This window comes from Procambarus clarkii, chromosome 17 (assembly GCF_040958095.1).
Source record: "Procambarus clarkii isolate CNS0578487 chromosome 17, FALCON_Pclarkii_2.0, whole genome shotgun sequence".
Lineage (NCBI taxonomy): Eukaryota > Metazoa > Arthropoda > Malacostraca > Decapoda > Cambaridae > Procambarus > Procambarus clarkii.
In genome coordinates, this window is record NC_091166.1 from 40,929,705 (window position 1) to 40,956,740 (window position 27,036).

Genomic DNA, 27,036 nt, shown 5'->3' on the forward strand with positions numbered 1-27,036 from the left:
CCCGATTGGAAGGTGACTTGATAATATAATTAAACGAAAGCTTAAACTATCATCAAGATTTCAATTTATAAATAAAAGATGTAGTAGACTTATTAAGATCAAGAATAAATATTTAATAATAAATTAGGCGTGGCAACATTGTATGGCGGGAACCCGCTCGTCCCCCCTGAGGTAGTCGCCAGCGGGTCCCCGCTGAAGCAGCAGTTGGCGCTTAAGGGTGAAGGGAAAACTGATTTTCCCACTATTTCACCGCTAATCCCGCAGTGACGAGCCGGTAGACAATTGTTATACCAGAAGATAACGCTGTTTTTGCCCAGATTTCGGATATATATGTGTATGTGAGAACTCCAAACGTGTGTCTTTTTTTTTCCCGCCGCCCTGAAGGCCAGCACTGCGCGGGACGCCATCTTGGCAACATTTCAAGTTCAAGTATGTTTATTGAGATCAGAAAGAAATACATCTCAAAGGGATAAAGTAGCTTAGGCTATTTCTACCCCCCCCCCCCTTGGCAACACACCATCACCCGAATTTGTCTATCGTCATTTAAGATATACATACACCTCTTCCGCCCTTCGGGAAGTTCTGCCCGTTAAGGTAAGTTTATTTGTCATCTTTTGTGAATTGCGCTCGATTTGATTAGGATTAGTTTGAGAGATAATGAGTGGTTCAGGGGTTGATGGTTAAGACGGCACAACAAGGGAAACCACCACAGGTAAGGTCCGTCATTTAGACACAAGTCTTGTGTTTCACAACCTCTTCTATGTTATACTCATTGTTTACAACCATCAATCGTACTCTTATCTTAATCAGCGCCTAGTCTGTATAGTCTTTATATCACAAGCGATTCAGGAAGTAGCCCACAACAGCATACAAGGCAGTTTACGTGCGCGGTGAGTTGGCTATACATAATCTATACACACAAGGCTATACACAATCATGTTCCTTCGACACACGTGTGAAAGTGTTTAGGTAGATCATGTTCCCTTGACACCTGCACGGGGAAAGTGCTCAAATGTTAAAACATTAACCGGGCGCCGAGAGGCCTACCCTGCAGGTCTTCTGGAAGCATAAACATGAGAAATGCAATTACCAGATAGGAATTTTTTTTACTGACGAAGCAATCAACTTTGTCTGTGGTGAGTGTATGCGAGCGGGGGCGGGTGTATAGTGGGTGGGCGGAGTGGGTGTATAGTATGTATAGTGGGTGGGTGTATAGCATGTATAGTGGGTGGGTGTATAGTATGTATAGTGGGTGGGTGTATAGCATGTATAGTGGGTGGGTGTATAGTATGTATAGTGGGTGGGTGTATAGCATGTATAGTGGGTGGGTGTATAGTATGTATAGTGGGTGGGTGTATAGCATGTATAGTGGGTGGGTGTATAGTATGTATAGTGGGTGGGTGTATAGCATGTATAGTGGGTGGGTGTATAGTATGTATAGTGGGTGGGTGTATAGCATGTATAGTGGGTGGGTGTATAGTATGTATAGTGGGTGGTGTTAGTGTCCGGTGGGCTGGGAGGGTGTGACGTAAGTTCAGGGGGTTCATAAACGCAAATCTTCTAGTTTGATAAACTGTTTACTTGAGACAGTTAAGTCCAGCTGTGTCTGGCTACAAGTGACAGGATGAACACCCCAACGGGTGTTCTTCCCACTGGGAGGTGTTGTACCTGCTGCTATCGCGGTGTGTTCACTCACAAGATGAGTGCTGCTGTTTAATTCACTCTCCCTTCGGGGCAAAATATAAAAAGAAAATATTAAATTTAGAATAAATTGTAATACCTGACTGGGGCTTCAGTCATCTTCCATATAGTTTCACGTGTGTGTTCCAGGTCACATGTATGTTCCAGGTCACATGTGTGACCTGGTAAACCACTCGGTACACCTCAAGAAACTCTTGAGGTGTATATATGGTGTATAGTGGACGGGGTGGGTACACAGCACATTTGTGTTTGTATTTCCACATGTATAGTCTGAGTACGAAATTACAGGTGTGTATGTGTGTGTGTGTGGGGGGGGGGGGGGTGTAACTGGAGGCCAGCCCTCAGGTGGCGTCGTCATTAACGACCCTCATTACCTAGTCGTAACCCCCTCGTTAAAGTGGGTCACGTGGCCACCTTGCCCTACCTGACGGTTGGGCACTAGTGGCTGTTTAGTCGCAGTTATCTTAGACACGGGGTCAGGTCAGGTCAGGTGTGGCCTGATTAACCAGACATGAGGCTTAGGTAACCTTATGTGTGGTTTGGTAAAGTCAGATGTGGGCAGGTGTAAGTAGAGGCATTATTTTGAACTGTTTTGGAGTATATATATACATATATACTTTTTCTTCTGTCCTCCATGGATAGGGTTAGAGATCTGTTAAACATATAATTCAGTGATTTATTGACCAATCAACAACAGAAGGTGATTGTATAGTGCTCTTAAAATGCTAATCTGATCTATAGACATACACAAATATACAGATTTGTGGCTGTCCAACATAAACAGTGTTCGAGGTGTCTTTTACATAGTGTTATTATTGTGCGTTTACAAAGATGAAACGCAATTCTGACCTGCTTACACATATCCTGTAAACACATATATACATATATGCAACAACGGTCACATTATACATTGACGTTTCTCCTACTTTGACAGGGTAAGATAACTGTTATAGAAACTAGTATGTTATTTAGCACTTAACGACAGTAGGTGATTAAGATGCTTTTACAAGCTCAGGTTATAGTTACAGTACTTACATTGTATTGCTCTTTGAGGGCTTGGCTCTTACGACTCAGGTCTTGCTAAGCCGAACTCAGTCATAGCAACAAATCAGCTTCACACAAAACCCCATTAGTTTCCTGTCCTTTTCATTCGAGTTAAATCTACACTAATCTTCCTAAATTCTGTGAGATAGTCTCTCTCTCTCTCTCTCTCTCTCTCTCTCTCTCTCTCTCTCTCTCTCTCTCTCTCTCTCTCTCTCTCTCTCTCTCTCTCTCTCTCTCTCTCTCTCTCTCTCTCTCTAAAGCCAAGTATTATAAGCCTCTTTTTTATTATTTAATTAGTGAGTCGCCCTCTGCATACTTGAGTTTAATATGAACTTGTTTTTACAACAGGTGAGATTTGATATCCCCCGGAGCTTATAGGTAATTAATGGCAGTTAATTATAACGAGTGAGTTGTGTTTGTGTGGGAGGGGGGGGGGGGGGGGGAAGGGCTGGTTTAATTCTCACTTCCCTTTGGTCCATCTCCAGTTTTATGTGTTCCCTTTTCTCACCCCTTTCCTTGTGTTTCCTTTTATCATTTCTTCCTCTCTATCTCCCCCCGTTTCTTCCGTGTTACGCCTGTTCTCCCTTCATCCTATGTTTTTCTCATTTGTTTTCATTTTTAATTTCTCTTTCCTTTTCTTGCCATGTGTTTCTATCTTTCTTGCTGGCTTACTCTTACTATTTTATTCAATTCTCGTTATTGCTTTTCCTTTTCTTCGTTTCTTATGCATTTTATTTTACCTTTCTGTTCATCACCCATTTTTCTGTTCTAATTGTCTTCCCTATTCTCTTCCCCCCCTTCTCTATTTCCCCATCCCCTATTGATTCACACACACACACACACACACACACACACACACACACACACACACACACACACACACACACACACACACACACACACACACTTTGGAAAAGGTTCAAAGGTTTGCCACCAGACTAGTACCCGAGCTGAGAGGTATGAGCTACGAGGAGAGACTACGGGAAATAAAACTCACTTCGTTGGAAGACAGAAGAGTTAGGGGGGACATGATCACCACATTCAAGATCCTCAAGGGAATCGACAGGGTAGATAAAGACAGGCTGTTTAACACAAGGGGCACACGCGCTAGGGGACACAGGTGGAAACTGAGTGCCCAAATGAGCCACAGAGATATTAGAAAGAACTTTTTTAGTGTCAGAGTGGTTGACAAATGGAATGCATTAGGAAGTGATGTGGTGGAGGCTGACTCCATACACAGTTTCAAGTGTAGATATGATAGAGCCCAATAGGCTCAGGAACCTGTACACCTGTTGATTGACAGTTGAGAGGCGGGACCAAAGAGCCAGAGCTCAACCCCCGCAAGCACAACTAGGTGAGTACAACTAGGTGAGTACACACACACACACACACACACACATACACAATGTGTATGTGTGTGTGTCGATTTTCGTTTTTCCTATAAACCTTTAAGCACAAACGTAGGCTAAAGCCCTCGAGAACAGTCTGTTGCAAGCAATATTTTGAAAAATGTTTTCATAAGCAGTAAGTAGATGGACAAATTGCTCTTAGTCCGTGTCCGGTAAGTGACGCCTTATTTGTTTAATGCTGACAATCAGAATATGTTAATGAAGAAAGATTTGATCCGGAAAATGTCCGTAGGACAGACATTTCTAAATGCAATTTCGAAAATGGATTGAAGTAACTTTAATGATGATGAAAAAAGGGAAAATGTTATAATAATTTCGAGTGTGGATATTCGGCCTAATTTCTTGTTCCCAAATTTTGAACTAATTATGGAATGTAAAAATTATTTTTGTTAGTCTTCAGTCTTCTAGTATACTAATTATATTGACAACTTACAACTCATCTGTAAATATTAGTATGAATGAGTCTTTTTCTAAGTCATATGTTCTTAAGGCATGAACAAATCCACAAGGCCCGTGACGAGGATTCGAACCTGTGTCCAGGAGCATCCCAGACACTGCCTTAATCATTTGATGCATCACGTTAGTGTGATCTCTGTGTGTTCTTAAGGCATATTAGGACAAAGAACGTAGCTTCTTTTCTCCCTCCACTCAGATGCCTACGCTTTCACTTGTGACCTGTCTGTCTTCTCTCTGACAGGTACTCCTTTACCTGCTCGGCTTCCACTCAGATTCACTAACTTGCTTCTTGAGTCTTTTTATGGAGTTAATACTCGAGGAAGAAACAATCTGGTTACAATTCCTTTTAGGAATAACCTTTTGTCCACTTAGTCAAAGGTCCTTAATTTTTTGCCACGTTGATTTCAGACTTTTTTCTGCTCTTACGTTGAGAGTAATAGTAGATATGTCAGCGTTATCCCCGATGTGTGTTGAGCCGATCCTCTGTTGCAGTCGTTGCTAATGTTGGGCCATATGCTCTCTAGTGTATGTTGCAAGGTGGCTCTTCTGTATTGCAAGGCGGCTGTTGTGTATGTTCAAGAGTGACAGTCATTAAACTTCAAAACACCCTGGAACACGTGACCACAAGAGGTAAGGAGGGGTAGGGAGAGAGGGGAGGGGGGGGGGGGGGGTGGAAAAAGGGAATGGGGGATGTGGACAGAATGGAGGGGAGAATGGGATACAAAAGAGCCACGTTGAGACCCTGTCCTCTACTGCAGCATTATATTTTCCACGCAGTCGACCATGGCGTAAAAATGACTGTAGTTTTTTTGTAATTAAATCCACCACAATATTGACGTTTCGTGCTGTAATGGGTATATGATCCGTAGGGTAGCTGAGATTTTATTGACGCTTTTGGTCAGGGTAAACCGCTGCATTTTTTACGGAGGGAAAATTGAGAGAACGTATTGGTCTATCTCCATCTCTTATCATCTCTGTGGAGGTGATTAAGATGGAGAGACCATCACACCATCATCAGTAGCATACTGTAGTGTCCATTACTTTCAATTGCAACATTCACAAAGTCCCTCTTAAGATTAGGGAACACGTTGGTACCTTGCAAGGACTCCGCTCTTAGGTCAACGTTGCTCCTGCAACATGAGCGGACAGCTCTTCAGAAGACATTCACTGTCACACCTCCGAGCAATGAATATCCTTAGATTATTCATTCCTTAATCATTCATCCCCATATATCAGTCACTCACCACTACCCATCAGTCCATCCGGTGCTAGACTGACCATTCACATTCAGTCAGAACGAGACAGCTGTACACAACCAGAAGTTGTGAATTCTCGCGAGACAAGATCAGCGGCGCACCAGACTGAGAGAGGGAGAGAGAGAGGTAGAGTGAGAGGTAGGGGGATAAGGTCGGTAGGTAGGTAGGTAGGGAGGGAGGGAGGTAGGAAAGGGAGCGTGAAGCGTGTGAGGAAACACTTGTAGTGTCTCCATGTCGTGACAGAGGCAGACACAAGATGAATATTGTTTCACGCTGATGATGTGTAGCTCGTCTGGTGTTGTAATACATCATACTACTCCCCCCAGTGTGTGTGTGTGTGTGTGTGTGTATGTGTGTGTGTGTGTGTGTGTGTGTGTGTGTGTGTGTGTGTGTGTGTGTGTGTGTGTGTGTGTGTGTGTGTGTGTGTGTGTGTGTGTGTGTGTGTGTGTGTGTGTGTGTGTGTGTGTGTGTGTGTGTGTGTGTGTGTGTGTGTGTGTGTGTGTGTGTGTGTGTGTGTGTGGAAGTGAGTTATCGATGTCAGTTCCAGTTCTGATTCTCGTTCAGTATGGACATTATTTCCAGCTTACAGACGCGTGAGATATATATGGGTTGCTAGCGGCGGGTAAGGGAGCCTAACTCACTGCCTCGCGTCTCTTCCCCAAGACATACATCGCTCACTATTGATGGTGAAATGCGTGTGGCTCTTGCTGGTGTCTGCGTCAGTCATCGAGAGAGTAATGATAGTGAACCATCTCATGTGTTGTAGGAACTAACGAACTTATCACCTCTTCTTTAATGCAATAATAATCGAGCTGTTTTCAAAACTTATGGGGGAAAAAAACTCAGTGTTGTTGAATTATTTATGATACAAAGAGCTTCACGTAGTATTAACAATTTATGGCGTTCGGAATCTTATCGAAAATGGCTTCGTACACTTACAGGTGTTCTAAATTCATCTCTTTTTAATACACATTTGTGTTCATGGAACCCAGACATCTGTTATAACTGAGGTCTAACAGCACACCATCATTATATATGATAATACAAAAACATAGAATGTAAAAAAGCCGTAGGAGCCGTGAGAGGGATTCGAACCTGCTGTGGTGGATAGTCCCACGAACCCACATCACGCCCCCCCCCATATTGATTTTGTCATTGATACATGACGTTAGTGTGATTGTTTGTTGTTAGAGATTCGCTACCTGGAGCAAAACGTTCCAAGTAACACGGGCTATGGTGAGCCCGTTTTAGTGTGATTACTCTCTGTGTAATGCAGTGTAAAACTGAATTCTTTAATAAATAAATAAATGTTTATTTATGTAAGGTACATACATACAACAGATTTTACAAAGATTAATGGATTTATAGATAGAGCTAGTACATACAATGCCTAAAGCTACTATTACGCAAAGCGTTTCGGGCATGAGTTGGTCATAGAGCTAGGATTCGGGCATGAGTCTTTGGTCATAGAGCTAGGATTCGGGCATGAGTCTTTGGTCATAGAGCTAGGATTCGGGCATGAGTCTTTGGTCATAGAGCCAGGATTCGGGCATGAGTCTTTGGTCATAGAGCTAGGATTCGGGCATGAGTCTTTGGTCATAGAGCCAGGATTCGGGCATGAGTCTTTGGTCATAGAGCCAGGATTCGGGCATGAGTCTTTGGTCATAGAGCCAGGATTCTGGAAGTATTGCACTTGGATGAAGTAATTGCAACTCGTCCATGCAATATTAACATTCAAAATAGGAGTTTTCTCAAATATAAATGAATAATATTATGTATTAGCATATTGTGTACATTTAGGAGTAGGTTAGCTTAGATGTTAAGCTCTGGTGGAATTGCTTTTGCATTTATAGTACGTGGGTGAAGCTTGTTCAGTTTTGCGGTTCGAACAGAGGTCATCAGTGCGAACCTTAGCAAACACCTTCAGACTGTACAAGTTTTCAAGAACGATTATATTGCAAATTTACAAGGAAAAATAGCCATCCTTGGGTCTTTTTGTGAATAATAAGTAAGTCTACGAGCTCATCGTAGCTCATCGATGAGCTACGAGCTCATCATCTACAAATCGTTCCAGGACTGACGTCCCAGGTCAAGTCAAAATTAAGATTTTCACTGCGTCCCAATCCGTTTTAATGGATAAAGTTGAGGATTTTAGAGAGAATGAGAGAGACAGATAGACAGGCGAGACAGAGACAACAGAGAGAGAGAGAGAGGGATAGACAGAGAGAAGGCTGGATAACACCACCTTGCAAGGACAGATAAAACGTCCCGGTAGGGAGAGATAACATAACTGGACAGTATGGACAGATAACAGGAAGGACCCCTGGAAGGAGAGATAACACGGCCCAGGATAGATAACACAAACCTGGAGAGATAACACAACCCCGTTAGGTGAGATAACGCGACGCTGGAGAGAGATAACCGTAAGACCCAATAAAAAAACACGTACGACCCTGCAATGAGAAATAACATGACCTAGGAAAGATAACATGATCCAGGAAAGATAACGCGTCAAGTAAAGATAACACAGCCAGGACAGATAAAACGACCAGTTAAGATAACATAACTAGGAATGCTAACACGACCTAGGAAACATAACATGACCCCAAAAAGATAACACGATCCAGGAAAGATAACACAACCCGGTAAAATAACACGAAACAGGAAAGATAATACGATCATAAGAGATAACACGACCCAGGAAAGATAACATGATATTGGAAAGACAACTCGACCATTAAATATAACACGACCATTAAAGATAAAACGACCAGGAAAGATAACACGACACACGAGAAGCTAACACGACCTGCAAGGAGAGATAAACACGACCCAGGAAACCTTCCTTATCCTAACTGCTATCACAAACTGACCTCCTCGTGTCGATATCATATCCACCTCCCCAAGATTTACGCCCCCTCATTATTATTCCCTGGAGATCTTCCCGCGAAAAAAATTATCACTGGGATGTGAGCAAAAGTTTGAGGACTGTACTTAGCGAGCGCGCCCAAGGGGGCTGGGTGCTGATTAGCGAGACTCTGCCTTCGCTATCTCTCTGGTTCAGGCGCCCCTAAACCTCTCTAGGTTTTTAGCGCGGGCTCGACTCCCGGTGTTGACACTGCCCTTCATTATAACCAAAGGGGAGGGGAACCTAGGGCCAGATTCACGCAGAAGTTACGCAAGCACTTACGAACCTGTACATCTTTTCTCAATCTTTGGTGGCTTTGTTTACAATTATTAAACTGAGCTCCGAAGCATCAGGAGGCTGTTTATAACAATAACAACAGTTGATTGGTAAGTTTTTATGCTTGTAAAGTGTTTAATAAATGTAACCAAAGCCGTCGAAGATTGAGGAAAGATGTATTCGTTCGTAAGTGCTTGCGTAACTGCTTCGTGAATCTGGTCCCTGACCTTATTGGTGATAATCTCACGCTTTTGTCCATGCTTTATTAATAAAACACTTGAGCAATAAAATGGTTGATAATTAAAAACATTAATACAATAATTTTTATAATAAAGTAATTTATCAATAACAATTAAATATATTGAAATAACAATGCATTTCATCAATTTATCCTGGATTGATGAAATACAAAATCAATGTAATAATTTATCAATGAAATACAAAATCAATCAAGTATTTTGCTGATAAAAATACTTAATAAATAAAAGTACTTAATAAAGTAGTAGTGTCATTATACTACGACATCTGTATAATGACACCACCACATCTGTATAATGACACCACCACATCTGTATAATGACACCACCACATCTGTATAATGACACTACCACATCTGTATAATGACACCACCACATTTGTATAATAACACCACCATGTCTGTATAATGACACCACCACATTTGTATAATGACACCACCATGTCTGTATAATGACACCATCACATCTGTATTATGACATGTATGACACCTGTAAAATGACTCGTATAACACCTGTATAATTACATTACGACAACTATTTAATGACTCGTATGATACTTGTATTATGACACATATGATACTTGTATTATGACGTGTATGATACTTATATAATGACATATATGATACTTGTATAATGACGCGAATGATACTTGTATAATGACACGTATGATACTTGTTTAATGACACGTATGATACTTGTATAATGACGCGAATGATACCTGTATGATGACACGTATGATACTTGTATAATGACACCTGTCATTATACAAGTATACTTATACAAACAACACCTGTGTCGCCTAGATTGGTATATACTGCTGCCATAACTAATGTGTGTCTGTGGCAGTAGTGCTGTGATCATTCCTATAGAGTTCATCTCTCATCTTGATAATTTCATAACATTACATTTGTGTTGGCTGAACTCTAGTTGCCGTCTTTCAGGCCATCCAATGAGAGTACGACACGTGTTTAATGATATCCTCTTGATGTGGGCTTCAGGGGATGTGTGTGTGTAGTGTGTGCGTGCGTGCGCGCGCCTATTTATATATAAGAGAGAGAGAATTGCAGAATTGCATATATATATAAATATTAATTTTTATTTATCCATTGACATCCATTGATGTTAATTTATATTTATAAAGCCAGTTAAAAACTAATACATAATAAACATTTATAACACGATAAAGCGATGATTAATCTACTCCATTACCAGCACATTTAACTAGGCACTCCAGTGATCCCTATCTCTCGTTATAATGTAATTGGAAGAGATAATCCTAACACAGAGATTATATGCAAATTGTTGCGTTCTTTCGCTGTTTATATGCGGGTTTGGTCACTCCGGCTTGACGATACTAATCATCCTCACCTGTATTGATATCTTGTCTTATTCACAGATGCTATGAATCAATATATATATACTGTATATATATGTATTGATACGTATATCCTGTATATATTGTATGTGTATACATATAGAGTATGTATACCTGTGTAGTCTGCCATGCTCTCGGTTTAGTCTGATATTCTTCCTGTGAACTCTAACAGTCCTCCAATGGTTTCTTGTACTGCTGTGTAGTGTGTTGTAGCAGACACCGAGATGGTGTTTTCCAGCAGACATTTGGATTATGTCTGTTCGAGGTTGGAGATAAACGGAGAAGAAAGGGGAAGGGTAAGAAGGGAGAGAGAGAGAAGGGACCAGAAAGAGGGGGGAAAGGGAAGAGAAGGGGGGGGGGCTGTGGAAGAGGGGGAAATAATAAGGGTGAAGTGGAGAGCGGAGCGAGAGACAGGCTATTCCTGTCACTGACGGGTACCTCACCTAGTAATCTATATTTATAGTATCTTTCTGTATATTGGAGGTACGAGGCCAGAGGCTTAGGGCTAGCCTCACCCAATTTTCCTACTTGGGTCAGTTTAGGGTCACCAACAGTGGGCACGGTGCCATAGGGAACCCTATAAACCTCATGCCATTTCTGACATCATCTGGACCTTTAAAATCAAAACAATTATATTTTCTTGCCGTATGGTAAAACATTACACATTGATGTCGGAAAAGGTGCCAAAAAATTATATCTTTCACACTTTGGCTCTCGTAGGGAAAAATCTGTTCATGACAACATAACCAAACTGTTACACCCGGAGCTCAGGTTGGAGCTCAACCATCTGGGGCTCGGTGGTGGCCACCAGCTCTCCCTCGCACTACTTCACATGTTTCGAACCTGTCATAGCCCCTCTTTCTTCCTGCCCCCCTCTTCCGTAAGGGCACCGAACCCTGCACCCTCTACACTCCTCCAGTGAGAGATAGAGATGTAAAAAGAGACAGACAGACAGACGGAGAGAGACACACACACAGATAGACATATACAGAGGCAGAGACAGTGACAGATATAGAGACAGACAGGCAAACAGCAAGAGGCAGAGTGGAAGACACACATAATGAAGCAAACGTACAGAGAGAGAGAGAGAGAGAGAGAGATATGCCAGAAACCTAGTAAATAAAATGGACGAACTGAGTGCATACAATGAGGCAAGAGACTGAGAATCCCAACATCATTGCCATCAGCGAAACATGAGGACGAGAAGACATAATTGAAGGACAATTCCATTTTCCAGGATGCCTTCCCTCTCCCAGAAAGGACAGAACAGCAAGAGCAGGTGGCGTAATGATATTTGTTAAAAACAGAAATTGAATGCTGCCATCAATATGGACTAGAACACCGCGTGATCGACAGACTCTGTATGGTGGAATAAACTTGCTCAAAATGGTAGCAAACTGAGAATGGGAGGGACAAACACAGCAACAACAGAGGAAATTGTAGACCTACATGATGGGATAAATGCTACAGCTGAAGTCTAGGACCTGAAATGGGGGACTTGAACCACGTTAAATTTGACTGGGTGATTTTAACACTACAAGCGCAATGTGAGCAAAGTCTTGATCTGGTCAGGGAGGCCTTCCCCCACACAGCACGTGACGGAGCCCACCTGAGGTAACAGCATTATAGATCTTGTGATAACATCAAAAGAGGATGTGAGTGTAAAGTCCAGGTAGGGTAGAAGTTCGAATCATTCATGTGACCACAATATTACAAGATGGCATACAATTTAAGACCATATGAAGGTCCAGGTCGATGACTTTCGAGACTAACCTGGAGGATATGATCATGGAATGATAGAGGAATGGCCTCTAACTCCTGAAGACAGTTAATAGATCAAGGTGTGGAAGCATCATGGGAAAACTTAAAAGAATGTCATCACTGAACTTGTTTAAAAATACGTGCCAAGAAAGAGAAGACAAAAAACTAGATGGATGACCCGGCCGTAAAAGTTCTATATCAACATAGAGCAACCTCTGGAGAAGGTATCAATCCCCCAACGAACAACACAGATTATGATATATACAGAAGGACGTTAAATTCAGCTCCCCAGGAAGTCATATCTCCCAGAAGAAACTATGAAAGAAAACCTGCTCAAAACAATTAAGATCCAGAGTCTTTTTATGCCTAGATGAGAAAAATACCTAAGACAGGCACGGTAGGATCCTTAAAAGATGAGACCAACCAAGTTATAATTGACGATAAAAAGGCAGCCAACACACTGAATGAATACGTTACATGCAGTGTTCACACTGGAGACGTTAGACAACATCCCAATACCCACACAAATGCCTGAAGCAGGGGAAGAGAATGAAATTAAAGGGTTTACCCATTGCCTGCAAAGCAATCAGGAACAGCATTGATAAACTGTTTCAAAAACCCAAGCTGTATTTTTATTTCAATCCAAATTCGTAAAAGAACTGGCAGATGAACTTTGTTTACCACATGAAACTCCTTTTCAGAAAATTTCTGGACCAAAAGATAGTTCTTCTAACTTGAGTATATGGAAATTTCATCCTTATCTTAAAAAAAGGCAGAAAGAGCTCTGCAGAAAACTACACACCGATCAGCCTAACTTCACATATCTCCAAGTTAATGGAGAAGGATCCTAAGGGAGGGAACCATTCACCATCTCACAGTGAACAATTTTGTAAAATCAACGCAATTGTTAAAAATAAATCCAGCTTGCTGACATTTCTGGAAACGAAGACTAGCTAATCAGCGTAAGGACTTCTCTAAAGTTTTTGATAAGGTACCACATGAAATAATTACAAAGGATATTACAAGTACAAAGAATAAATGATAAAGTACTAAAACGGATAAAAAAAACCAATGGTTTTATCCATACAATAGTCTGCCCGATAACACAATGGTCTGTCCGAATCCAGCCGGTAAAAAAAAAAAAAATCAGGATAAAATAAGGGGACGTTTGACAATCCGCCGGCTTTCTGTCTCCGTGGAGGCCACTAGAGAGACGGTAGTCCTCAGGAAAATTCAGGTAAATACATAGATAAGCAAAGATACACACAGTGATAGATATACAGAGACAAACAGATAGAAGAAAGTCAGTGAGAAAGACAGAGATAAGAGACAAAGACAAAGAGTGTACCCGGGCACCGCCGGGTATCTCATCAAGTATAAAATAAATAAATAAATATATATATATATATATATATATATATATATATATATATTATATATATATATTATATATATATATTATATATATATATTATATATATATTATATATATATATGTCGTACCTAGTAGCCAGAACGCACTTCTCAGCCTACTATGCAAGGGACGATTTGCCTAATAAGCCAAGTTTTCCTGAATTAATATGTTTTCTCTAATTTTTTTCTTATGAAATTATATAACTACCCATTTCATTATGTATGACGTCAATTTTTTTTATTGGAGTTAAAATTAACGTAGATATATGACCAAACCTAACCAACCCTACCTAACCTAACTTAACCTATCTTTATAGGTTAGGTTAGGTAGTCGAAAAAACATTAATTCATGAAAATTTGGCTTATTAGGCAAATCGGGCCTAGCATAGTAGGCTGAGAAGTGCGTTCTGGCTACTAGGTACGACATATATATATATATATATATATATATATATATATATATATATATATATATATATATATATATATATATATATATATATATATATATATATATTACCAACAATATGAGCGAAAATACACATGAAAAGTATGAAAAGTATATAAAAATAAGAAATTATATTCATTAGGGTAAAAATTTACATGTAAGCCTATTTACTGAATGGGGTTATGTCTAATTGTATAGTTGAGTCATAATTTAACGAGCAGGAACAATAGAGTTTGTAGCAACAAGAAAACGAGCGGAAGCAAAATGGAGAATTAATTCAGAGTTCGTGAGCTGCTCTGCAATTGATGAGGCTTGGGACTGGTGTGAGGATACAGATAGACCCGACGCACCGGGGAAGCATCAACAGTTAACTCGGGTCAACACTCACGTTGTAAATCCCTCATAATACAACTCTCTCACACAGCACCTCTCACATTACAACTCTCTCTCACCACACTTCCCTCGTACTACAGTTCCCTCACTCTGCATCTCCCTCGTAATACAGCTCCCTCACACCATAACAACCACCACATATCAAAACTCTCTCATACAACAACTCCCTCACACTGAAATAAAATGAAAGAATCTGGCAAGAAATAAAGGAGAAATGTTGAGATTGAGAGGAATGGGACTTGGAAACAGTTTAAGACTCCCAAACAGGTGTCTGCAGTCTCACCGTTGGCTCTCCATTAGAACACAGCAGGTTACTCCTTCTCCCTTGGCTCCTATAATGGTCAGGCTTACCCTGAGGTAACTGTCCGGACTTAGTTCCGAGAGAGTGGAAGTACTAGACGGGTAGATGATTAAGGGAAGGAGAGTGGGGAAAGCAGTGATCATGCCCTTCCCATTAAGCATGGACATTGGGGAAGGCGTTTGATGGGTTAAGGAAGAAATAAGGAAGTAGCTACTTGCTTCTTCTAGTAGCTAGTAGCTACTAGAAGAAGAGAGTGAGAGAGGGAGCTAGAACAGGGAAAGGGAAGCTAATAGTGGAAGAGAAAATAGGAAGAGGCTAGTAGGAGGGAAAAGAGGAAGAAGCTAGTGGATGGGAAAGTTCAGATAGAAACTGCCACCATTCATCTATTTACTAATAGACAAGAAATGGAACTAGTCTTTCCAATCATTGATATCTCTTAAGTGATAATAACGTTAAAATTTCAATGATAAAAATCAGCAAATTAAGTTCGCGTTACCACACATGAATTCAAAATGTAGCTTATCACAAAACACATGAATCTGGTACAATAGAACCCATCACTTTACATATAATTTAGTTTTCTTAATTAAATAATATAAAATATAAAGAACATATTACATCAATTTACAAGGGAAAATACTACACTTTTATATAATTCTCAGTAAACCAATTTTCATTATCATCACAGAGCATGAGCCGTAAACCCCAAAAGTTATACCTGATCCTGCAAGAACTTCAACATGTAACTCACTAGGCTTAGGATTATGAATTGACAGGCATTGGTGTGTACTGTGATCATGTCAAGCCTTAAGAGAGGCCTAGAATGGGTGAGGGGGATCTACAGTTTTGAACTCTGAAGCTCTTCCCCTTTCCTCTAATCTCTCTGAATGAGAAACTGCTAGGCTATTGGTGCGGGAACGAAGGAGCTATTGGCCTACCACAAGTGGTAGCCTAGGGCTATATATTCTGTATCTATAACAAGACACGGCGACTGCTTGCTTGATGTAGTGGAACCAAGCAGGAATTATTCGTTTCGAGGAGTGTAGCTGGTCGCCTCCAACACCTGAGTTCTGGGATATGTGACCTCTAGCACTCTGAAGTGTGAGTTTCCATTGTTTTAATTTTAGACAGTCTGGCAGCAACGATTTCCAGTCTAGCTTACCCCACTTCTGACAGTAAATTTATGAGTAAAAACCATTTATGTTGGTATAACACTACATCCCCTTCCCCCCCTCATACTACGCTTCCCTCACACTACAACTCCCTCACACTACAACTCCCTCTACACCACACAACTCCTCGCGCAATATCCCTCACAATAAATGGCACTGTGCCACGTTCTCACTATTGAAGCCGTCACGGGGGAGTGGCACTGGGGGAGATATGTTGAATTACAGCACCGTTGTAGGTTTCATGGCCTCATTTATGGCCCTGAGTTTCTCCCTACTTTGTTATCGTAAATGTAAGTTAATGATTTACATTCGATAGTTGTTTCTGGTTTCTGTAAATTGGCTTATCACGTCTGGAGTCTATGAATTTGTCTTGCACGATGCAACTGAATAATTGCCCTTAATTGTAAGTGGATGATTGTTCTTAAATGTAAGTTAATTTTACTTTACAAATCCATTGTAGGTGAACAAATCCACAAGGGCCCTGACGAGGGTTCGAACGTACGTCCGAGAGGATCCCAGAGGCTGCTCTTAATTGACTGAGCTACGACATGGTAAAAGAATTGCAACCGGGAAATCATCCTGACCTAGGGTTTTGTGTAAAACCCTGGTTTTACATTTACACAATTTGTGTAAAACCCTGGTTTGTGTCTCGGAGAGACTGCAGGATCCGTGGTAGGTCAGGATGATTTCCCGGTTGCAATTCTTTTACCATATCGTAGCTCAGTCGATTAAGGCAGCGTCTGGGATCCTCTCAGACGTACATTCGAACCCTCGTCACGGCCCTTGTGGATTTGTTCATATGATGCATCACGCTATTGTGATTTCTGTGTGCCATTGTAGGTGATTTTACTTAAATGTAAATTGATATTATTTACAAACGCAAATTGTAAGTAATATCAGAGCAAGAGAGAGAGAGAGAGAGAGTCATTTCCGTTTGAAATACCAACTGTTTATTATAATAAATATAATAATAATAATGATTCATTGTACTAGTAAGAGGTATTAGGCAATATTATGAGAGAAAAGGTGAAAAAGAGCAGATAAGAAAATATTTTAATCAAGTATAAGGCAGGTTCTGAAGATATAAGGCAGTGAAAGTATCAGTATAAATGATCAGTAACTTATAAGGAATTATTAAGGTATATTAAACGACGTCACAAAGCATATATATATATATATATATATATCAGTATTATAAGGCATATGAGGTATAAGGAGAATGAGGTGCTTTATGTATCAGGAATAAGGCTGTGCATGGGTAGAGGGAGGGAGATCAGTAGTCCCTCCCAGTAGAACAGTCCTCCCTCCCAATAGAGCAGTTCTCCCTCCCATTAGAGCAGTTCTCCTTCCTAATAGAACAGTTCTTCCAATAGAGCAGTTCTCCCTCTCATTAGAACAGTTCTCCCTCCCAATAGAGCAGTTCTCCCTCCCAATAGAGCAGTTCTTCCTCCCAATAGAGCAGTTCTTCCAACAGAGCAGTTCTCCCTAATAGAGGAAGGGAGTTCTGATCTCCCTTCTGCTTCATATAGAGATTCTGGAATCAACTATCACTTCTGCTGCCACAAGAGGACATAGTATTTGGGAAGACACTGTACTCACCTAAATAGATTTATATAATTGTGCTCGTAGAGTCGAACGTCAGCTCGTAAGTCCCGCTATATGATCTAATAGTTTGATAACTTCTATATATTTTCAGTATGGAGCTAGTTTCATCTACCTTTTCTGCCATCCTTGTCTATTTGCAACTCTTGCGTTGAATAGGTTCTTCCTGGCGCCTCTGTAGCTTGTCTATGTGCTTGGTATCTTGTATGTCTCCATCAAGTTCCCTATGGCACCCCCTCGAGTACACTTATAAGTATATATGTATTTTATATGCGTAAGTATCCAATAGGAAAATTTAACGAAAATTCCGAAAGTTTTCGTATTTCAACCTATTATCCAGGAAGTATGTATATATAAATGTATGTATGTTGAAGCCTAGTATTAAGTAAGAATAAATATGTTAGCTCAAGGAAAATTAGATCTCTGGACCCGGGTTCGAATCCAGGCTAGGTCGAGACGATTTCTACTTTTTAATTGCCTTTTACGTCAATATTATGAACGATGGTCGTCGTCGTTACTACAAGCACTACCTAACCCGGAGGCTGGACACTATATTGCCCGTCCTCTCCAGCGTCACAACGTCATTAAAATGATATACTAAATTACCCGAACCTAACCTAACCGAGGACCCACGTATAGAAAAGGAGACATCGCGTTAATGTTTTCTGTGTGAGCCGCTTTGTTGACGTTGGGGATTTTTATGCGACAAAATAAAAAAAAATGTGTATTATGTGAGAGGAAAATATGGTGTATTACCGTGTCAATGTTTGTGTTTTTTATCATTATAACAATTTTCAAACGCATCATATTATAAAATAAACAGAAAATCTACATCTTCGAGAAATATTACAAAACTTTCCCGATTTCAAGAGGCTCCCAGGGGGGGGGGGAAGTTTTTACGGTGTTGTTGAAATTTCAGTCTCTTGTTTGTCGAGCATTTTTTGAGGGGTTCAGATAAATACAAAAACACGACCTTTTACCCTCGTTTCCTGCATGCAATTTTTCTAAATTGATATTTCCGCTGACAAAAAAAAGAAAAAAACGTGGTGAAAGTCCATTTCAATAGAAAATTTCTCTCAATAGTTCTCTAACAGAACGTTTAAATTCTTGTAGTAATAAATAAATATATGTTGATTATTTCATCCGGTACATGAATACAACATACACACACACACTATATATATATATATATATATATATATATATATATATATATATATATATATATATATAACTGAAAACTCTCTCTATATATAAAACTCTATATATATATATATATATATATATATATATATATATATATATATATATATATATATATATATATATATATATATCGCATTTCATACCTTTTCCGACGCCAGGGGTTGAAAAACCTTAAATGAAATATAAGTTCGCTTCCATATTGAGTATGCACCTCTCACCTGGACTGCCTGCACACACACCCTCATCATTGTTTGACAAGGTGAAGAATCGTGCGACAAGATTCATCGCTAATCATCGGCCGTTCTGATTGGACTGGTCTGAACATCAGTCTTCGACACGGGCGAGATGTTGGTGGAGTTCGTGTTATGTATAAGACCAACATTCTCCAGGTTCCTCACCTGACCCAACTTCGTGGACGGCAAGAAGTTTGCGCCTGTAACACAACACGCAAAGCCTTCAATAGCCTCGTGCTGGCAAAAATCTCACCCTGACGCTAAACCAGCCATAGCCTTCTGAGGTTATGTTATTTAATAAAATCGTTGTTATTTAATTATATAGTCGTAATGGCTTGGCGCTTTCCCCCCCCTGATAATTCCCTCCCTCATAAGATTTCCCAGCGTCAAGAAACTGGGGTACAAAAGTGCCTTTATCCTAACCTACCAGAGGACCCAAAACAGGAAACAGGACAGTATATCAATTTCGCGAGCCGCTGCCATTTTCTAGTTCGACAATTTTTTTGGCCTTAGGGAGAGTATACGTCAAAATGCGACGTTCTATTAGGTTAGGCTGGGCTAAACACGCATGACTCAAGTTAACCTACAATTTGAAGCCTCTTTCACTTTAGCATTAAATCTAGTTGACTCGTTATAATTAGCTAATCAAATAAATGGGTTTCTGGGGTAAGACTTCAGATGAGCTGACGTAGGATAACAGCTCTTGCTTGCATTTTCCCTATGGGACATGCGCAATATTTGTAATATATTCCTAGTCTTAGTTTAAAGGGAAAAAGAAGAAAGAGAGACAGAGAGAAAAGATCATATATTTCATCTCCCCTATTACACCTGTTCCCAAAATGAGATATTTCCTGTCTCCAGTCACACAGCTGCTGCCTGGGGGACGTGGCGCTCAACCCCTTTATAATGGTAGTCATGATAGTGAACCCCTTTATAATGGATGTCATGATAGTGAACCCCCTTTATAATGGCAGTGAACCCTTTTATAATGGTTCTCATGGTAGTGAACCCCTTTATAATGGTTGTCATGGTAGTGAACCCCTTTATAATGGATGTCATGGTAGTGAACCCCTTTATATTGGTTGTCATGGTAGTGAACCCCTTTATAATGGTAGTGAACCCATTTATAATGGTAGTCATGATAGTGAACCCCTTCATAATGGTAGTCATGATAGTGAACCCCTTTATAATGGTAGTCATGGTAGTGAACTCCTTTGTAATGGTTGTCATAGTGAACCCCTTGTAATTGGAACTATGGTAGTGAATTCCTTATAATTGGAACCATGGTAGTGAACCCTCTTATGGGAGCCATGGTAGTGAACCCTCTTATGGGAGCCATGGTAGTGAACCCTCTTATGGGAACCATGGTTGTAAACCCCTTACGAGAACCATAATAGTAAACCCCCTGTGATGTTGGGGTGGATAATTGAATTATTCATTTCAATTTAAATGCAAGTCTACTGTATATTTAATTATTGGAATTAATTTCTAGCGGACTGTATAATATTGGTAACTTTCCACACAATTCTCACCATGGGGGGTGTGGGGGTGTTTATTATATGTTAATTAATAAATTCAAATCTTAGAGTTTATCTGGTAAATTGTGGAAATAAAATGTTTATTTACTGCTCTGAATTCATACTTAGACTGTAGACATTATGGCCACAAGCCAGATGTATGTACTCACAGTTATAATTAATACATTAGTTGATATATATATATATATATATATATATATATATATATATATATATATATATATATATATATATATATATATATATATGCTGTACAGGTTAATTGTGTTAATAACGTGCTATTCTTATTTGGTTAAGATGACTTCTTAAGGTGTAGTAACACATATGATCGTGAATAAATAACACAGAGAAAATTCTAGTTTTCTCTAGTTTTTTCTCTAATTCTCTAAAAAATGTAGTTTAATTCTGCTTAGTTAGCGTAGCCTCATGCATAATGAGGCTACGCTAAACAAATTCAATTAGAAATGAAATTATTAGGGTTAGTCTTGGTCGACTCATCCTCCTGCCCGCGAAAATATTATTAACGCGAGAAATATACAGTTATGTAAACACTCTCACCTGTAATCAATAAAATTGGTTATAATTATTAAACGAAGTCCTACATTGATAACTTGGCTCACCTCCCTCCTCCTCCTTCCCCCCCCACCGGGTTTGTGGGTCAAAGATTAAATTTAAATCGCAATAGGACGCAAAATTATTACCGATCATAAGATCAAATTTATATTATTAATAAAATATACTGTTCAAGTATTAACTCCGACTTCTTCTATGCTGGTTAATAATGAGATCCAATAAAATAATTTTAGTAGCCTAATCGTCTCAAATCAAAGTCGGAAGAGTTTGGCGAGTATTGCATTGATGCATATATGTGAAATTTATATTGTATATTATTTAAAAAAATACAAAAATGTATTGCGTCAGCTACAACTACGCATTTTATTTAAAGTTAGTTTTTTTCAGAATTGTGGACGAATCCTCACAATTTGTTATTATTATATAAATATGTGTTATTATTTATGTTTATAGAGGGGAAATATTTTCCATACCGCTTATCATGGGAACCATGGTAGTGAACCCCTTATCATGGGACCCATGGTAGTGAACCTCTTATCATAGGAACCATGATGGTAAACCCTTTATAGGTAGAATTATGGTAGTGAACCAGATTGGGACGTGTTGTGCACAGGAACACGTCCAGGATTGTAACCAGATTGGGACGTGTGGCGTACAGGAACACGTCCAGGATTGTAACCAGATTGGGACGTGTTTTATACAGGAGGGACGAGAGCCGCCATGAAATTGAATCTCCCGATATTGGCTTTGAGGCAATTCCACGGCTGGGAAGTTTGGTGCAAATTTTTTGCTAAGGATTAAGTCAACAACTTTGGTAATACTGTGGTTAGACTTGTGGAATATTGTGACTCTGTCTGTCTCTCTCTCTCTCTCTCTCTCTCTCTCTCTCTCTCTCTCTCTCTCTCTCTCTCTCTCTCTCTCTCTCTCTCTCTCTCTTTTCCCCTGAGTGACTGTTTACGACAGAACAAACATTCAGAGACTTTGCTAACGCTGCGATAAAAAATAAATGCACCTTAAATCCATCAAAATAGCGTTTATTTTCTGCAACAAAATTTCAGCAACACATCTCTTGCTTTCCACAGCAACAATTGCTCCAACATTTCCAACCGATACAAACTCGAAAACATTTTACAAAACTGTGACTAATTCCAGGTAAAGTTTTGACACATGGGGGGTAACTACGTTAACAGAATGGGAGTAGCTGGGTTGGGAGTAGGCTGCTATAGGCCGTCAATATGCAGGGTTGGCTTGACCGGTGTGTGTGTGTGTGTGTGTGTGTGTGTGTGTGTGTGTGTGTGTGTGTGTGTGTGTGTGAACTGCTTATGACGAACTCACGAAATGCACACATAAAACACCAAAAATTCACACGCGAATGCACACACACACACAAAACATACATAATATATACGCAAAGCGCATGCAATTATTTCTATATATACAATGCATCATGGCGAACATATTTAGCCGTTTATACACTATATTAGAAAACAAGAAACTCGGCACTTACGACCGTTGTTCCGCGTCATTATTTGGTCATTTCGTACGAGTAACTAAACACTCGTTTACACCAAAACACTCTCTTTCAAACCTTACTCTCGCACGCAACACTCCCTCACACTCGACACTCCCTCACACTCAACACTCCCTCACACTAGTTTGCGGGTCTGGCGACGATGGTCCCCGTAAGTTTGTTGGTAACACTGGTTGGAGGATCCTCCCTGTCGGTCGACTGGTGGTGGTGTTGACTGTGTCCCTCAGCCGATTCGACCCGCCTCGACCCGCCTCGGCCCGCCTCGGCCCGCCTCGGCCCGCCTCGCCCGAGGCTTATGAGAGTATCCCGGCCAATATGACCTTAGGTAGCTCCACCTGTGTCGCAGTTATGAGTGAGTTTATTGAGTGTTTGTCAAGATGAAACCCCCCCTGACGAACAGGACATTGTGAGGTGGTGAGCTGCTACGTCAGCAGCAGCAGCAGCAGCAGCAGCAGCAGCAGCGTCACCATCAACAGATGAGAGGCAGCCAACACAGACACACACACACACTGGCCGTTATTATGACAGCAGATAATGCCATATGAAGACTTAACTTCATGCCACGCTCTCTAAGACGGTAATTGAAAGTCAACATTAGATAAGCCAGTCAAGTATAGGGGCGCTGGAGCTATTGTGGGTCTGGCAGTGATGTGGCAGGTGTTGTCACCGCTCCAGGGCGGTGTTGTCGGTCTGGCAGTGATGTGGCAGGTGTTATCACCGCTCCAGGGTGGTGTTGTGGGTCTGGCAGTGATGTGGCAGGTGTTATCACTGCTCCAGGGCGGTGTTGTTGGTCTGGCAGTGATGTGGCAGGTGTTATCACCGCTCCAGGGCGGTGTTGTGGGTCTGGCAGTGATGTGGCAGGTGTTATCACCGCACCAGGGCGGTGTTGTCGGTCTTGCAGTGATGTGGCAGGTGTTATCACCGCACCAGGGCGGTATTGTGGGTCTGGCAGTGATGTGGCAGATGTTGTCACCGCTCCAGGGCGATGTTGTGAGTCTTGCAGTGATGTGGCAGATGTTGTCACCGCTCCAGGGCGATGTTGTGAGTCTTGCAGTGATGTGGCAGATGTTGTCACCGCTCCAGGGCGGTGTTGTGGGTCTGGCAGTGTTGTGGCAGGTGTTGTCACCGCTCCAGGGCGCTGTTTTGGGTCTTGCAGTGATGTGACAGGTGTTATCACTGCTCCAGGGCGGTGTTGTGGGTCTTGCAGTGATGTGGCAGGTGTTATCACTGCTCCAGGGCGGTGTTTTGGGTCTTGCAGTGATGTGGCAGGTGTTATCACTGCTCCAGGGCGGTGTTGTGGGTCTTGCAGTGATGTGACAGGTGTTGTCACCGCTCCAGGGCGGTGTTGTGGGTCTTGCAGTGATGTGGCAGGTGTTGTCACCGCTCCAGGGCGGTGTTGTGGGTCTTGCAGTGATGTGGCAGGTGTTGTCACCGCTCCAGGGCGGTGTTGTGGGCCTTGCAGTGATGTGGCAGATGTTATCACCGCACCAGGGCGGTATTGTGGGTCTGGCAGTGATGTGGCAGATGTTGTCACCGCTCCAGGGCGATGTTGTGAGTCTTGCAGTGATGTGGCAGATGTTGTCACCGCTCCAGGGCGATGTTGTGAGTCTTGCAGTGATGTGGCAGATGTTGTCACCGCTCCAGGGCGGTGTTGTGGGTCTGGCAGTGTTGTGGCAGGTGTTGTCACCGCTCCAGGGCGCTGTTTTGGGTCTTGCAGTGATGTGACAGGTGTTATCACTGCTCCAGGGCGGTGTTGTGGGTCTTGCAGTGATGTGGCAGGTGTTATCACTGCTCCAGGGCGGTGTTTTGGGTCTTGCAGTGATGTGACATGTTGTCACCGTTCCAGGGCGGTATTGTGATGCTGTCATCTGTGGATGCCGTGATGCCGCGCGAGAGACGAGATGAGTGATGGACCTCGATAATATTTACGTGGCAAATAAACTCCGGTGGGAATTTCAATAATTTGTTGTCCAATTTGCATGTTGATATAATTTAAGTCCGAATTTGCACATGTTATGGATGTATAATCACCTGTCGTTAGGCGGTAATCATTTACCGTTGTTGTTAACAATGCTCAGCTGTTAGAGCCGTAATTATGCAAACTACTCATGGTCAGCCTGTCCTCGACCAATTCGTTACAAATACGACGCATTAGTCAGAATTCGAACACCGTTATTTTGACGTTTTCTAGGCATCGGTGTGTTAGGTGGGTTGCTTGGGTTAGGCAAATTTTTTTTTACGGAGTGAGGAATGGAGAACAGGCTGGTCGAACAGCTGTCTATCTCAGGTAGAACAAGGCTCGTTATTGACTACAAGCGTAGGTCAGCGTAGCCTCATAGGCCGTACATACGTCTCGTCTGTCCTAGGTTATCTAGAGGTTATCTTGAGATGATTTCGGGACTTTTAGTGTCCCCGCGGCCCGGTCCTCGACCAGGGCCTCCACCCCCCAGGAAGCAGCCCGTGACAGCTGACTAACACCCAAGTACCTATTTTACTGCTAGGTAACAGGGGCATAGGGTGAAAGAAACTGTGCCCATTGTTTCTCGCCGGCGCCTGGGATCGAACACAGGACTACAGGGTCCAGCGTGCTGTCCGCTCGGCCGACCGGCTCCTGACCGGCTTTAGATGAAGAGCTCGTTGTAGAACATCCTGGGGGCACTTTACCTCTCCTTCAGATCTCGCTCAGTCGTATTTACGGTGAGTATTAGTGCGAGCGTCTTTGTCACACCTCGCCTTAAGGCTCATTTTTAAGTCCACTCTCAGCTGAGCTAAAACGCCGCTTATCGTACACCGTCATCCTGCACTCGTGACGTCACACGTAAATATAAACAATGGAACGGTGTTGCCATTTGTCTAAAAACTATTTTTGGGAGGATTTTGAGCTAAACTTATTTATAGTTAAGTTTCTAGCGGATATATTTGGGCAGCCCGTCCTCATAAACAAAGACCAAAGTCCATTCCATGCACCCGCCAACCCCCTCCCCTATTTATGAATGAAACAGTTTACACACGACTCACAACTGATGACGTCCGAACACTTCCGAAACAAGTAGCTTCGCTGACGACTTTTGTTCGAACTACAAAGCTGTAAATGTTTCATCTATGTACTACAAACACAAATAATAACCAACACTTTGTTGGAGTGTGTTATTAATGTGCATCACGGAGCCCTCAAGTGCCTTGTTACACTTTAACTCACAATCTGGATTAGTTTTCTCTTGTTCATTACATTTCCTTGGTTTAAGCTGCATGGGTTACTGGGGCCCTCCTGCTGAGTTGGGTATTGGGCCCTCGGCTGGGTGAGTTACTGGGGCCCTCTGCTGGGTGGGATACTCGGGCTCTCTGCTGGGTTGGTTACTGAGGCCCTCTGCTGGGTGAGTTACTGGGGCCCTCTGCTGGGTAGGGATACTCGGGCCCTCTGCTGAATGCAAATACCCAGAGATATCCCTCTTCGACGACTCGGATTTATGATTATCTTTTAGTCTACTGCCGAAGCAGGCCCTTCTTTCTTTTTTTCCGGGTCGAGTTGTGGGTTTCCCTCGTTCCAGGTCGACTTTCGTCTCTCTGATGTAACTATTGTACTTGGTAATATTTTTATTTCCTGATTTGTTTTCGACTGAGATAATATATGCGTTCGTCCGTATATTTTGCTTCCGTCTGCTCTTCCTTCTATTCTCCTATTTATTCTCCTTCTCTCCCTACGTCAAGTGAGGGGTGATAAGTGTTTGTGTGTTGTCCTCTCTCCCTACGGTTCCCCTTCCCTGGTTATCTGGGTCCCCTCGTTCTTCCTCTCTGTTCTTTGTGTCTCTCTCTATCACACCATCTTCACTGTAATCTTTTTCGAGTCTTTGTCCGTCACGATTATAGTTCTCCGATCATTAATTTGCCTCGTCTCTTGTTGCTTCACCTTTCTTTTCTATTGGTGTAATATATAGTAACTCTCTCTCTCTCTCTCTCTCTCTCTCTCTCTCTCTCTCTCTCTCTCTCTCTCTCTCTCTCTCTCTCTCTCTCTCTCTCTCTCTCTCTCTCTCTCTCTCTCTCTCTCTCTCTCTCTCTCTCTCTCTCTTATACTTCTTTTTCAATTCTTAGGAATGTTAATGTTGGTAATTTGTTCTTGATTTTGTTAGTGAATACAGCTTAAGATGAAATTTGTAAAATAAAAAAACAATTTGCATTTTCAATA

General features: G+C 41.5%; 1 long non-coding RNA gene across 2 annotated transcripts in view; it reads left to right on the plus strand.

The window, feature by feature from the left end:
• Nucleotides 1-579: 579 nt before the first annotated feature.
• The window catches only part of LOC138365529 (uncharacterized), a 560,302-nt gene continuing 533,845 nt past the window's right edge, over nucleotides 580-27,036 (plus strand). For both annotated transcript variants that reach the window (XR_011228887.1, XR_011228891.1), the window contains exon 1: nucleotides 580-594. This is a non-coding gene — a long non-coding RNA (uncharacterized lncRNA). The remainder of the gene's footprint in view (nucleotides 595-27,036) is intronic.